Here is a 15,415-nt window from a genome sequence, read left to right on the forward strand (position 1 = left end):
ACTTCAAAAAATGTTGCGGCACTCCAAATATCCAAAAAATAACTTATTTATTCCACATGTCAAACAGTGCGACGTTTCAGCCCCTCAATGGAGCTTTTTTTCAAGCATGCTGAAAATGTCGCACTGTTTGACATGTGGAATAAATAAGTTATTTTTGGGATATTTGGAGTGCCGCACCATTTTTTGAAGTTATCAATTGGCTGTGATCGAGCCTGAGGAGCTGGCACCCGTCTACTGTGGTATAGTAGTGCTGCATTTTTTTGGACATCTATATATATATATATATATATATATATATATATAAATATATATATTATGGCTCCATAATACATTATATGATAAAATAAAGTACGTCAATGAAAAGTACAACTTGTCCCGCAAATAAGAAGCCCTAATACGACTTTGTCAGTGGTAAAATAAAGTTATGGGTTTTAGAATGTAAAGAGCAAGGAGCTAATGAGGGGCGTTGCCTGGCTGCTGTGGTGTATGATCGCGCACTAGCTGAGCTCTGTTCATGAGCCTGCTAAAGCGACTTATTTCACTACTTCTCATCACCAAAAACTGCTCAAAGTTACCTCATTCTACCTCGCAACTCCTCAGCAATGCCAGTGAGGAGGAAGAAGCCTTTCCGCCATTGCTCTCTTGCGAAATTTATCTTAGTTCCCCCAAAAGACCTCGGGCCAAGATGGTGCAGTTGGAACACGCTAACGGTCCTGCTCCCCGGCACAGTCACAGCATGGGCGCCGCTCCACTACTGCACTGTCGCCATTGCGGCTCAGATCCTCCCCAGACACAGCGCTACATGCCTCCTCCGCCATGCCGCCATCACCTGCGCAGACCTCGGGACTTACCTCCGCTATCGTTCCAGAGACTGACCGGCGCTCAGGCTCACGCAGCTGCGGATCGTCACCGGGACTGCAGGTCAGCTCTCCTATGCTCTCCCCCCAGCAGAGCCCGGTGAAACAAAGCCTACAGCTACCCTCTCTGCTCGACACAGCAGAGGTAAGGAGAGGGAGATCCTGGGCAGATGGGATAAATGAACCCACAGACCTCTTAGCTGAGATCCGTGTACTCAATCAATCTCTCACCGATACTGCCATGAGGGACATGCTACTTCTGTTGCGCACTACCTTTCTTCAGGACATACACAAATTGGTGTACCCTCTACAAACAGATGTGCGAGGCCTGGGGGTAGAGTGGACCACCTAGAAAACAAGTTTGGGGAGTTTGTCGACTCTCACAACTCCCTTTATTGATGTGCATCATGAGGTGGAAGATGACATAATGATGTTGAAAGCTAAAGTGGCGGATCTGGAGGATCGCAGCTGCCGCAAAAATATTAAATTGCACGGCGTACCTGAAACAATTGAAAAATGTTTTACCCAGCTGCAGTCCGCAAGAACTGATAGTGGATAGAGTGCACAGAATCCAACGCCCGAAGCATTTAGACGACTCTGTTCCGAGAGAGACTTATGGAAACAGTGAGGCGCAACAACAGCCTGCCAGCTCCTTACCACAATGTCCTCCTGTAGGCCTTCTCGGCCCTTGCACATATGGGGTTTGCTGGCCCGATAATGTCGGCCCTTACATCCCTCTATTCCCGCCCCTCCACCAGAGTACTGGCCAATCGCACTTTGTCATGTTTTCCACATAACAAACGGATCCCGAGGGTGTCCGCTCTCGCCACTTATATATATATTATCCATGGAGCCGCTGTCACAAGCCATGCGTCAGAACTCGGCTTTTTCGGGGATAACGGTCAGAGGCAGAGAGCACGTCATCTCTTTCTGTGCAGACGATGTTATCCTGTCCCTCACTAATCCTAGTGTCTCTATACCTGCGGTCATGGATACGATATCTTTGTTTGGTGACATTTCCTACTACCTCCTCAATGCTACCAAAACCCAGGCGCTCGCCATTAACCTGTCTCAGACGCTCATAATGACCCTTAAATGGGCACTGTCAGATACAAAAACTTTTGATATGTTGTAAAACATGCAAAACCAATAAGTTTTGCAATTACTTTCATTCAAAAATTTTCAGTATTTCATACTGAAAAAGCCAGTCAAGCAACTGCCCCCCCTGCCTGCTTGGACACAAACTAGTCCTGCAGTGTCCATGCATCATCACCTATATCATGGACACACTTCCTTGATTGACAGCTGTGAGCGCAGGGGTCACAGCTGGAGGAAAAATCCTCCCACTGTCAGCTTGTGTCCCGCTACTGTCAAGTGAGGACAATCTGGGAGTTGTAGTTTTGCTAATGCTAGGGGAGATGTGAGCAGACAGCATACTGAGGGAGGCGGCGGAGACCTGCACAGTGAGGCCACACCCCCTCCCTTTGAGAGGAATTCAGACTAGTGAGCTAAATTAAAAGTGTAATAAAATAAAGGTGCTAGACGCATAAAAATTTGATGTACATGGTCAGGATTAGGTACTGAGTGATATATAAAAAAAAAATATTTTGTTGGATCTGACGGGTACCCTTTAAAGCTAAGTATGCATTTGACTGGAAACAATCTTCCATTAACTGCCTAGGTATACAACTTTCCTTTCCAAACAAGACTTTATACTCTGAGAACTAGGCCCCGCTATTAACACGTATCAAGGCCTAGGCGGAATCGCTCTCACAGACTGAAGTCTCCTGGGTGGGTAGGGTGGCAGCCTTTAAAATGTTTCTTCTCCTTAAATGTCTTTACTTGTTTCGCACTCTCCCTATTGCTCTTCCTCTATCCTTTTTTACTCACGCTCAGAAAATACTTACCTCTTACATATGGGCATATGGAAAATACTTACCTCTTACATATCTCAGATAGATCTAAACAGTTGGGAGGCCTGGGCTCTCTTAACTTACATTACTATTAATTAGCCACTTTGGTGTCAGCATTGCGGCATTGGTGGCAAGATCCTGCGGATTCTCCGTGGGATATGGAAAGCCAATCAATACTTTCCTTTCGGATTAGAGATCTTTTGGAATGTGCCTACTCCTTCTATGCCTAATCATTTGGTTAAAGCCTCTTACGCAGCATGGGTTCAATACACCTTGCGGTCCCCACCGTCAAGTAAGATGACTTGTAAAGATTTACCGCTCACATTTATAGAGGGTTGTATCCTGGACATTGACTTGGCTGGATGGATTGCGAGAGGTATAACACATGTACGCCATCTTTATGATGATACTTCTCTAGTTCCCTTTCTCTCTCTCACCATTACCTTCCAAATAGCCAAACAGGATTTTTCAAATACCTACAAATTCCCACTTCCTTCATGGGCTGACAGGTTCGACGACCCCTCTGGACGCATTAGCTCTTAAATTAATAGCGTCACCCCTTAAAGGTTTGATCTTAGATTGCTTCAGGAAGATACCTTTTCTAAGTCCTACCCTTTAAGAGTTTGAGAACGAAAGAGTAAGAGTTTGGGAACGAGAATTGGGATGCACCAGTACTTTGAAAGAATGGCAGAAAGCATTCATACTAGTGACTACAGCCTTTTAGCGTTCATCATACCTATAATCTGCCTATAAAACTATTTTGAGGTAGTACTATACGCCAGACCGTCTATGTTTGATGTATCTGGATGTCTTGGACCGCTGCTGGCGGAATTGTGGTTCCAAAGGCACCTTAGCCCACTTTTTATGGTTTTGCCCATCATTAGGGCCATTCTGGTCTTCTTGCGAACAGCTTTTACAAGACCTCTTTGATAGGCACATTCCCTGGTCTCTACAATCAGTTTTACTTTTTCTCAATCTGAGTAGCTTACCAAGGGATTTCTAAGATTTATTCTGCATCATATGTATACTAGCTAAGATTGTTATAAGTGAGTAACTGGAAAACGAAGGATCTTCCCACTTTAGAAACACTATTACAAAAAATACACACAACCTTTGCTAATGAACAGATTATAGCTAGAGGAGCTGGTAGACTGTCCTCATTTGCCACAAGATGGAGACAATGGTCCCTATCTTCGCATTGTACAGATAGCAGTTAACACACGGACCTCGATTCCTCTCATGGACGTCTTCACATTTTCTGAGAGGATCCCATTCGCTAGTGATATTACCCTAGTTATGACGGTTCTTTCTCAGAACATTCTTGCAACTGCACTCAGGTAGTTCATATGTGTATATCTGAGAGGCATTACCTGCATTAAGTATACCAATGACGATCGTTTCTTCGCTTTATGTACATCATGGTATTGCCGTGTTTTCTCTTGTTTTTTTTACTTTAGTTTGGACACTGTTGTCCTTGTTAAAGGATTATGCAGGGCTCTGCCCAAGTTCATATTTTTCTTATAATGTACAAAACACTGCATATGTCACTTGAAAACGGTTAATAAACACTATTTACAAAAAAAAAAAAAAAAGAATGTAAGGAGCAAAAAACATGAGCCAAAAAAAAAAATTGCTGGGTCATGAAGGGTTTAAGGGACAGTCACACAAATTGGGCTGCAGAAAGGGTCTGAAATTATGTAAACGTGCATTAAAAACGGGTGCCTTTTTTGGCTTTCCAGGGCATATACATGTAGGGCTCAAAATGTCCTAATATTTTGGAGTAAGTGTGCTCATACAGCTACATCAATAACATTTTCCGTAAGTAAGAACAAAAAAAATTTGTGCTTAAAAGGTTAATAGCTTACATATGTGGTTAGCTGTGAGTGCTTGATACAAATCTGAAACTTGTAGCAGCTGTGCATAAATTGTGCAAAAATTGTCAGTGTCCAACCAACCAAATAAAGGAAGTCTGTCAGCAGTATCACCCGCACTAAACCACACAGGCTAGTAGTGCTGGTAATGCTGATCAAAACGATACTCACGACATCCAGATTCGCCCAGCCGTTCCGCCGCAATTTGCCTTTTTCTTTTTATGAAAATGGGGGCCTTGGGGCATGGGCGGAGCTCCGCCCGGCTCATCAATATTCATAACCCCTCTCTGTACTCTTGTGCACCCTGTTAGTGTACGACGCATGCAACGCTTCCTGTTTACTCCCGGAGGCGGCGCATTCGCTGTACACTACCACGGGTCACAAGAGCAGGGAGGGGGGGTTATGAATATTGATGAGACGGGCAGAGCGCCTGCCCGGCGAAGGTGACGTCAGGGTGCTTCTAGCTCGGTTCAGAGCTCCGCCCATGCACCAAAGCCCTCATTTGCATAAAAAGAAAAAAGAAAATTGCGGCGGAATGGTTGTGTGACAGGTTTAGTGCGGGTGATACTACTGACAGATTTCCCTTTTACAAGTATTCTCATGAAACCACAAAGGTATCAGACTTTGGACCTGTAACATCTATTATTACTAAACATATAAAATGCTTTCTATACATAAATAAATAAAATACCAGCGCTATATGGTTAATTAATATGTTTTATTTAAGGAAACAGGAGTAGCAACAAGAAGGGTTGATGTAGGGCTCACTTGGCCAGTGATACTCCAGATGGTTGCAAAGTATTTTCAGAGGTGTGTATAGTGCTGTATAACAATAAGGGTATGTTTACATACCTAATGGGACGATGAGCTTGTGTAACTGCTGGTGTCCCTATAAAGGAAGCTGCTTACTGGAGGAAGGTGCAAAAAAGTGCAAACCTGAATAAAAATTAAATAATATAAATATGTACTGTTCTCCTGATTATATAGACAAAAAGGTTGAAAAATTGTAAAATGCTAATCCCAACCTTACACTATCCTATTGCTGTCACAGGGAGATAGGACAACAACAGACACGGTATTTCTTCAGTATTGGCAGTTGTGATGTTCTGCAGTGGATCTATCTATAAATAACGTTGGATTTTAGTTTTATAAATATACATTGGCAAAAAAAGGGGAGAGTTTTCTAATCAAGACCACGTACTATAAGTGTAATAATTGTTCTGCTCATCCATTGTTTCTTAGCAGTAAGTGGATAGCTTTCCGGGTTATGTTCCGTTCAATAAGGTGCAATATGCTGTTGATTGTGCCTTTAAAAAATACAAGGTAAAAAAATGGCAAATAGAGTTTACAGTTATTTGGTGATGTCTTTGCTTAATACAAGCAGTTTTACACTGTGAGTGCAATAGTCTGCCGTGATGGTATTTTTCGCAGTGAGCACGCCGCTCCGCTGGTTGCTATGGACGCATGCGGCTCACTGCTATGGCTCACAGTTAATCGATATATATGCGTGCGGCTCACTCTTAATCTTCATATTAGCACAAAGGTACCTGATGTTTGTTCTTATGTACCGGTGTTACGCCGAGCGCTCCGGGTCCCCGCTCCTCCCCGGAGCGCTCGCTTCTCTCTCCCCGCGGCAGCGCTCCGGTCACGTCCTCTGACCCGGGGCGCTGCGATTCCGCTGCCAGCCGGGATGCGATTCGCGATGCGGGTAGCGCCCGCTCGCGATGCGCACCCCGGCTCCCCTACCTGACTCGCTCCCCGTCTGTTCTGTCCCGGCGCGCGCGGCCCCGCTCCCTAGGGCGCGCGCGCGCCGGGTCTCTGTGATTTAAAGGGCCACTGCGCCGCTGATTGGCGCAGTGGTTCCAATTAGTGTGTTCACCTGTGCACTTCCCTATATCACCTCACTTCCCCTGCACTCCCTTGCCGGATCTTGTTGCCTTAGTGCCAGTGAAAGCGTTCCTTGTGTGTTCCTTGCCTGTGTTTCCAGACCTTCTGCCGTTGCCCCTGACTACGATCCTTGCTGCCTGCCCCGACCTTCTGCTACGTCCGACCTTGCTTTTGCCTACTCCCTTGTACCGCGCCTATCTTCAGCAGCCAGAGAGGTGAGCCGTTGCTAGTGGATACGACCTGGTCACTACCGCCGCAGCAAGACCATCCCGCTTTGCGGCGGGCTCTGGTGAAAACCAGTAGTGGCTTAGAACCGGTCCACTAGCACGGTCCACGCCAATCCCTCTCTGGCACAGAGGATCCACTACCTGCCAGCCGGCATCGTGACAGTAGATCCGGCCATGGATCCCGCTGAAGTTCCTCTGCCAGTTGTCGCTGACCTCACCACGGTGGTCGCCCAGCAGTCACAACAGATAGCGCAACAAGGCCAACAGCTGTCTCAACTGACCGTTATGCTACAACAGTTACTACCACAGCTTCAGCAGTCATCTCCTCCGCCAGCTCCTGCACCTCCTCCGCAGCGAGTGGCCGCTCCTGGGATACGCTTATCCTTGCCGGATAAATTTGATGGGGACTCTAAGTTTTGCCGTGGCTTTCTTTCCCAATGTTCCCTGCATCTGGAGATGATGTCGGACCTGTTTCCCACTGAAAGGTCTAAGGTGGCTTTCGTAGTCAGCCTTCTGTCCGGAAAAGCCCTGTCATGGGCCACACCGCTCTGGGACCGCAATGACCCCGTCACTGCCTCTGTACACTCCTTCTTCTCGGAAATCCGAAGTGTCTTTGAGGAACCTGCCCGAGCCTCTTCTGCTGAGACTGCTCTGTTGAACCTGGTCCAGGGTAATTCTTCCGTTGGCGAGTATGCCGTACAGTTCCGTACTCTTGCTTCAGAATTGTCCTGGAATAATGAGGCCCTCTGCGCGACCTTCAAAAAAGGCCTATCCAGCAACATTAAAGATGTTCTGGCCGCACGAGAAATTCCTGCTAATCTACATGAACTTATTCACCTAGCCACTCGCATTGACATGCGTTTTTCCGAAAGGCGTCAGGAACTCCGCCAAGATATGGACTCTGTTCGCACGAGGCGTTTCTTCTCCTCGGCTCCTCTCTCCTCTGGTCCCCTGCAATCTGTTCCTGTGCCTCCCGCCGTGGAGGCTATGCAGGTCGACCGGTCTCGCCTGACACCTCAAGAGAGGACACGACGCCGTATGGAGAACCTCTGCCTGTACTGTGCTAGTACCGAACACTTCCTGAGAGATTGTCCTATCCGTCCTCCCCGCCTGGAAAGACGTACGCTGACTCCGCACAAAGGTGAGACAGTCCTTGATGTCTACTCTGCTTCTCCACGTCTTACTGTGCCTGTGCGGATGTCTGCCTCTGCCTTCTCCTTCTCTACAGTGGCCTTCTTGGACTCTGGATCTGCAGGAAATTTTATTTTGGCCTCTCTCGTCAACAAGTTCAACATCCCGGTGACCAGTCTCGCCAGACCCCTCTACATCAATTGTGTAAATAATGAAAGATTGGACTGTACCATACGTTTCCGCACGGAGCCCCTTCTTATGAGCATCGGATCTCATCATGAGAGGATTGAACTTTTGGTCCTCCCCAATTGCACCTCGGAAATTCTCCTTGGACTTCCCTGGCTTCAACTTCATTCCCCTACCCTGGATTGGTCCACTGGGGAGATCAAGAGTTGGGGGTCCTCTTGTTCCAAGAACTGTCTAAAACCGGTTCCCAGTAACCCTTGCCGTAACTCTGTGGTTCCTCCAGTAACCGGTCTCCCTAAGGCCTATATGGACTTCGCGGATGTTTTCTGCAAAAAACAAGCTGAGACTCTACCTCCTCACAGGCCTTATGATTGCCCTATCGACCTCCTCCCGGGTACTACTCCACCCCGGGGCAGAATTTATCCTCTCTCTGCCCCAGAGACTCTTGCCATGTCCGAATACGTCCAGGAGAATCTAAAAAAGGGCTTTATCCGTAAATCCTCCTCTCCTGCCGGAGCCGGATTTTTCTTTGTGTCCAAAAAAGATGGCTCCCTACGTCCTTGCATTGACTACCGCGGTCTTAATAAAATCACGGTTAAGAACCGCTACCCCTTACCCCTCATCTCTGAACTCTTTGATCGCCTCCAAGGTGCCCACATCTTCACTAAATTGGACTTAAGAGGCGCCTATAACCTCATCCGCATCAGAGAGGGGGACGAGTGGAAAACGGCATTTAACACCAGAGATGGACACTTTGAGTATCTGGTCATGCCCTTTGGACTGTGCAACGCCCCTGCCGTCTTCCAAGACTTTGTCAATGAAATTTTTCGTGATCTGTTATACTCCTGTGTTGTTGTATATCTGGACGATATCCTAATTTTTTCTGCCAATCTAGAAGAACACCGCCAGCATGTCCGTATGGTTCTTCAGAGACTTCGTGACAACCAACTCTATGCCAAAATTGAGAAATGTCTGTTTGAATGCCAATCTCTTCCTTTTCTAGGATATTTGGTCTCTGGCCAGGGACTACAGATGGATCCAGACAAACTCTCTGCCGTCTTAGATTGGCCACGCCCCTCCGGACTCCGTGCTATCCAACGCTTTTTGGGGTTCGCCAATTATTACAGGCAATTTATTCCACATTTTTCTACCATTGTGGCTCCTATCGTGGCTTTAACCAAAAAAAATGCTGATCCCAAGTCCTGGCCTCCTCAAGCAGAAGACGCCTTTAAACGACTCAAGTCTGCCTTTTCTTCGGCTCCCGTCCTCTCCAGACCTGACCCTTCCAAACCCTTCCTATTGGAGGTTGATGCCTCCTCAGTGGGAGCTGGAGCTGTTCTTCTACAAAAAAACTCTTCCGGGCATGCTGTCACTTGTGGTTTTTTCTCTAGGACCTTCTCTCCAGCGGAGAGGAACTACTCCATCGGGGATCGAGAGCTTCTAGCCATTAAATTAGCACTTGAGGAATGGAGGCATCTGCTGGAGGGATCAAGTTCTCCTGTTATTATCTACACCGACCACAAGAACCTCTCCTACCTCCAGTCTGCCCAACGGCTGAATCCTCGCCAGGCCCGGTGGTCTCTGTTCTTTGCCCGATTTAATTTTGAGATTCACTTTCGTCCTGCCGATAAGAACATTAGGGCCGATGCTCTCTCTCGTTCCTCGGATGCCTCAGAAGTTGAACTCTCTCCGCAACACATCATTCCACCTGACTGCCTGATCTCCACTTCTCCTGCCTCCATCAGGCAGACTCCTCCAGGAAAGACCTTTGTGTCTCCTCGCCAACGCCTCGGAATCCTCAAATGGGGTCACTCCTCCCATCTCGCAGGTCATGCGGGTATCAAGAAATCTGTGCAACTCATCTCCCGCTTCTATTGGTGGCCGACTCTGGAGACGGATGTTGTGGACTTTGTGCGAGCCTGCACTATCTGTGCCCGGGATAAGACTCCTCGCCAGAAGCCCGCTGGTTTTCTTCATCCTCTGCCTGTCCCCGAACAGCCTTGGTCTCTGATTGGTATGGATTTTATTACTGATTTACCCCCTTCCCGTGGCAACACTGTTATTTGGGTGGTCGTTGATCGATTCTCCAAAATGGCACATTTCATCCCTCTTCCTGGTCTTCCTTCAGCGCCTCAGTTGGCTAAACAATTTTTTGTACACATTTTTCGTCTTCACGGGTTGCCTACGCAGATTGTCTCGGATAGAGGCGTCCAATTCGTGTCTAAATTCTGGAGGGCTCTCTGTAAACAACTCAAGATTAAATTAAATTTTTCTTCTGCATATCATCCCCAGTCCAATGGACAAGTGAAAGGATTAACCAGATCTTGGGTGATTATTTGCGACATTTTGTTTCCTCCCGCCAGGATGACTGGGCAGATCTCCTCCCATGGGCCGAATTCTCGTATAACTTCAGGGTCTCTGAGTCTTCCTCCAAATCCCCATTTTTCGTGGTGTACGGCCGTCACCCTCTTCCCCCCCTCCCTACTCCCTTGCCCTCTGGTCTGCCCGCTGTGGATGAAATTTCTCGTGACCTTTCCATCATATGGAGAGAGACCCAAAATTCTCTCTTACAGGCTTCATCACGCATGAAGAAGTTCGCGGATAAGAAAAGAAGAGCTCCCCCCGTTTTTTCCCCTGGAGACAAGGTATGGCTCTCCGCTAAATATGTCCGCTTCCGTGTCCCTAGCTACAAGTTGGGACCACGCTATCTTGGTCCTTTCAAAATTTTGTGTCAAATTCATCCTGTCTCTTATAAACTTCTTCTTCCTCCCTCTCTTCGTATCCCTAATGCCTTTCACGTCTCTCTTCTCAAACCACTCATCCTCAACCGTTTTTCTCCCAAATCTGTTCCTCCCACTCCTGTTTCCGGCTCCTCGGACATCTTCTCGGTCAAAGAAATTTTAGCTGCCAAAAAGGTCAGAGGGAAAAATTTTTTTTTAGTGGACTGGGAGGGTTGTGGTCCTGAAGAGAGATCCTGGGAACCTGAGGACAACATCCTAGACAAAAGTCTGCTCCTCAGGTTCTCAGGCTCTAAGAAGAGGGGGAGACCCAAGGGGGGGGGTACTGTTACGCCGAGCGCTCCGGGTCCCCGCTCCTCCCCGGAGCGCTCGCTTCTCTCTCCCCGCGGCAGCGCTCCGGTCACGTCCTCTGACCCGGGGCGCTGCGATTCCGCTGCCAGCCGGGATGCGATTCGCGATGCGGGTAGCGCCCGCTCGCGATGCGCACCCCGGCTCCCCTACCTGACTCGCTCCCCGTCTGTTCTGTCCCGGCGCGCGCGGCCCCGCTCCCTAGGGCGCGCGCGCGCCGGGTCTCTGCGATTTAAAGGGCCACTGCGCCGCTGATTGGCGCAGTGGTTCCAATTAGTGTGTTCACCTGTGCACTTCCCTATATCACCTCACTTCCCCTGCACTCCCTTGCCGGATCTTGTTGCCTTAGTGCCAGTGAAAGCGTTCCTTGTGTGTTCCTTGCCTGTGTTTCCAGACCTTCTGCCGTTGCCCCTGACTACGATCCTTGCTGCCTGCCCCGACCTTCTGCTACGTCCGACCTTGCTTTTGCCTACTCCCTTGTACCGCGCCTATCTTCAGCAGCCAGAGAGGTGAGCCGTTGCTAGTGGATACGACCTGGTCACTACCGCCGCAGCAAGACCATCCCGCTTTGCGGCGGGCTCTGGTGAAAACCAGTAGTGGCTTAGAACCGGTCCACTAGCACGGTCCACGCCAATCCCTCTCTGGCACAGAGGATCCACTACCTGCCAGCCGGCATCGTGACAACCGGAATATAATCTGCGCAGGGGATATTCTGGGACATAACAAACATCAGGTACCTTTGTGCTAATATGAAGATTAAGAGTGAGCCGCACGCATATATATCGATTAACTGGGAGCCATAGCAGTGAGCCACACGCATCCATAGCAACCAGCGGAGCGGCGTGCTCACTGCGAAAAATACCATCACGGCAGACTATTGCACTCACAGTGTAAAACTGCTTGTATTAAGCAAAGACATCACCAAATAACTGTAAACTCTATTTGCCATTTTTTTACCTTGTATTTTTTAAAGGCACAATCAACAGCATACTGCACCTTATTGAACGGAACATAACCCGGAAAGCTATCCACTTACTGCTAAGAAACATCGGATGAGTAGGACAATTATTGCACTTATAGTACGTGGTCTTGATTAGAACACTCTCCCCTTTTTTTTCACAATGTATATTTATAAAACTAAAATCCACTGCAGAACATCGCAACTGCCAATACTGGATAAATACCGTGTCTGTTGTTGTCCTATCTCCCTGTGACAGCAATAGGTACGGATTGTAAGATTGGGATTTGCATTTTACAATTTTTCAGCCTTTTTGTTATATAATCAGGAGAACAGTGCATATTTATATCTATTTATTTTTTATTCAGGTTTGCACTTTTTTGCACCTTCCTCCTGTAAGCAGCTTCCTTGATAGGGACACCAGCAGTCACACAAGCTCATCATCCCACTAGGTATGTAAACATACCCTTATTGTTATACAGCGCTATACAGACCTCTTAAAATACTGCATACTTATATATTCCCTATTATTTTTTTTTTTTACAAGTTCAGTCTTTATTGATTTTATCAATAGAATATATTAACATAAGAAAATTGCACCACAGAGTAAGGCACTTATGATATTATTGCGGGAACATGGTACACCCTAATGGTTAACAGGAGGGACGGTGTTTCGGGTATGTATCATGACCTAGCGTCCGTTACCGTCCAATCAACGGGATATAGTAAATATTGGAGGGTGCACAGGTAGTGGCACAAGGTCATAAGTAATTAACCTAAGCATATCCAGGTGATGTGGTGAAAGGACATCCGCTTAACTCTATCAGGAAAGAAGAAATCGGAACAGTAGTAGGGTAGGAAGGGAAGGGATAGACACGAACAGGGGGATCCCCATCAAAGGAAGAAAAGGACAAAGGACAGGGATGGGGAGAAGTGAGTAAGAGAGAGTGGGATACAGGGATACAGGTAGGATCAGTGAGACAATGACAGGACTTACCTCGCTGAGCAGGGCAGCTTCTCTCCCCCACGGCAACTGTGTAGGCAGTTCAGTGATCGATGGGAAGGACATGTAAAAAGGGATAGTATATGCAAAGTGTATGGGGAACACGTCAATAAGTCTGTCATGACAACGCATGGGCTATCAACATTCCCTATTATTTTTATTTCTTATAACTACATCTTTGCAACCATCTGGAGTATCACTGGCCAAGTGAACCCTACATCAACCCTTCTTGTTGCTACTCCTGTTTTCTTAAATAAAACATATTGATTAACCATATAGTGCTTGTATTTTATTTATTAAAGTTACACTCTACTTTATGGTTTACAGGGTTCCATAATAAACTACCTGGCAGCTATTCCCCCCCCCCCCCCCCCGTATGAAGCGCTGGTATAACTATTACTAGCTTTCTATACATTGCATATCCTGTTTTCTGTTTGGCTCATTTCACACTGTGTTAAAGAGTGCATTGTAGCCATACAGTGGCATCCTGTCACAAATGGGATGCCAAAGTATATACTGTGACATACTGCAGGTCAGCTGGTCCATTTAGTATAATGGCCCAAATGTAGTAATTTGGGCCATCATGGGGGAATTTTATCAAAACCTGTGCAGAGGAAAATCTCCTCCCTAGTGACTACTTTTTGGTCATCTCCTGATTTAGAAGCACAGGTTGCTAAATAAACATACACTTTTTGGGATGTGGAAAGAAAAATCTAATGATTGTAGACAATGCACTGCAATTTAAAGTCTTTAACACCCTAAAGAGGTACTCCACAGGAAAACATCAACTGGTGCCAGAAAGTTAAAAACATTTGTAAATTACTTCTATTAAAAAATCTTAATCCTTCCAGTATTTATCAGCTGCTGTATGATCCACAGGAAGTTCTTTTCTTTTTGAATTTCCTTTCTGTCTGACCACAGTGCTCTCTGCTGACAACTCTGTCCATAATTCCTAAAAAGTACTGGAAGGGTAAAGATTTTGTAATATAAGCTATTTACAAATCTGTTTAACTTTCTGGCAACAGTTGGTTTAAAAAAAAATGTTTTTCGACCGGAGTGCCCTTTTAAAGGGGTACTACCGTGCTGACAACTTATCCCCTATCTAAAGGATAGGGGATAAGTTGCCTGATCGCGCGGGTTCCCGCCTCTGGGGACCCTCGCGATCTCGCACGCAGCACCCCGCTCTCATCAGGCCCCGGAGCGAACATCCGCTCCGGGTCTAATGACGGGGCTGGTGATGTCACAACTCCGCCCCCGTGTGACCTCACGCTCTGCCCCTCAATGCAAGTCTATGGCATGGGACGAGACAGCTGGCTCGCCCCCTGCCATAGACTTGCTTTGTGGGGTGGAGCGTGATGTCACATGGGGTGGATCTGTGAAATCACAATACTCTGGCCCCGTGATCGGCAGTCATCAGACCTGGAGCGATGTTCGCTCCGGGGCCTGATGATCGCGTGGGTCCCCAGCGGCGGGACCCCGCGCGATCAGGCAACTTATTTCCTATCCTTTAGATAGGGGATAAGTTGTCAGCACTGTAGTACCCCTTTTTAAGGACTCAGGGACTACCAGTAAATCCTGAGTCCCGTTACCGGGCTTTAAAGCACTCTCCCGAGCGGAGAATGCTTTAAACACGATGGGTCCAGACTGCTATCAGCAGCCAGGACCCAGGGTTAATGCCAGCACTGTTGATCGCGCCGATGCCCGGCATTAAGCCTTTAGTCGCCGCGATTAAAGTTGATTGCGACGTCTAAAGTGAAAGTGAAACTCTCCCGGCTGGCTGGAAAAGCAGAGCGCTGATAAAACTGATCAATGCAGTGATATGGCATAGCATTGATCAGTGTATGCAATCAAAATATTGCATGATATTGCCCCCTGTGGGGACTAAAAAAAAAAGTAACAGTAGCAATCCTCGTGGCGGCGGCGTCCGACGTCAGCCAGGGAGGTAATCGTAGTTGGTGAATCACAGGAGATGGATCGCAGGATCACTGTTGGAAGCAGAGAGACCGGACAGCACGGAAGATCTCACGGCAAGTGGATGGATCAAAGGAATGGTAGATGTTGCTGATATTAGATAGATATACAGATTCCGGGCTCACAGTAGCTGGCACACACTGTAGGCTTACAGTGCGTTCTGAATGGTAGTGGGCTAAATGCGTTTCAGGGTGCTCAGGCAAATCATTCTCCACTCTTTCCTCAGTAGCTGTATCAATAAATGAAGATTCCATCTTATATATAGCTGCACGGTCTTGATTCACAGGTGGTATTTGTGTCGTAATTAGGAGATATCCAAGGGTGT

At 47.2% G+C, this 15,415-nt stretch overlaps 1 protein-coding gene across 5 annotated transcripts in view; it reads left to right on the plus strand.

The window, feature by feature from the left end:
• The window catches only part of HERPUD2 (HERPUD family member 2), a 52,638-nt gene that overhangs the window by 12,822 nt on the left and 24,401 nt on the right, over nucleotides 1-15,415 (plus strand). The gene's annotated exons all lie outside the window — the stretch shown is intronic.

The sequence above is a fragment of the Hyla sarda genome, chromosome 5, assembly GCF_029499605.1.
Source record: "Hyla sarda isolate aHylSar1 chromosome 5, aHylSar1.hap1, whole genome shotgun sequence".
Lineage (NCBI taxonomy): Eukaryota > Metazoa > Chordata > Amphibia > Anura > Hylidae > Hyla > Hyla sarda.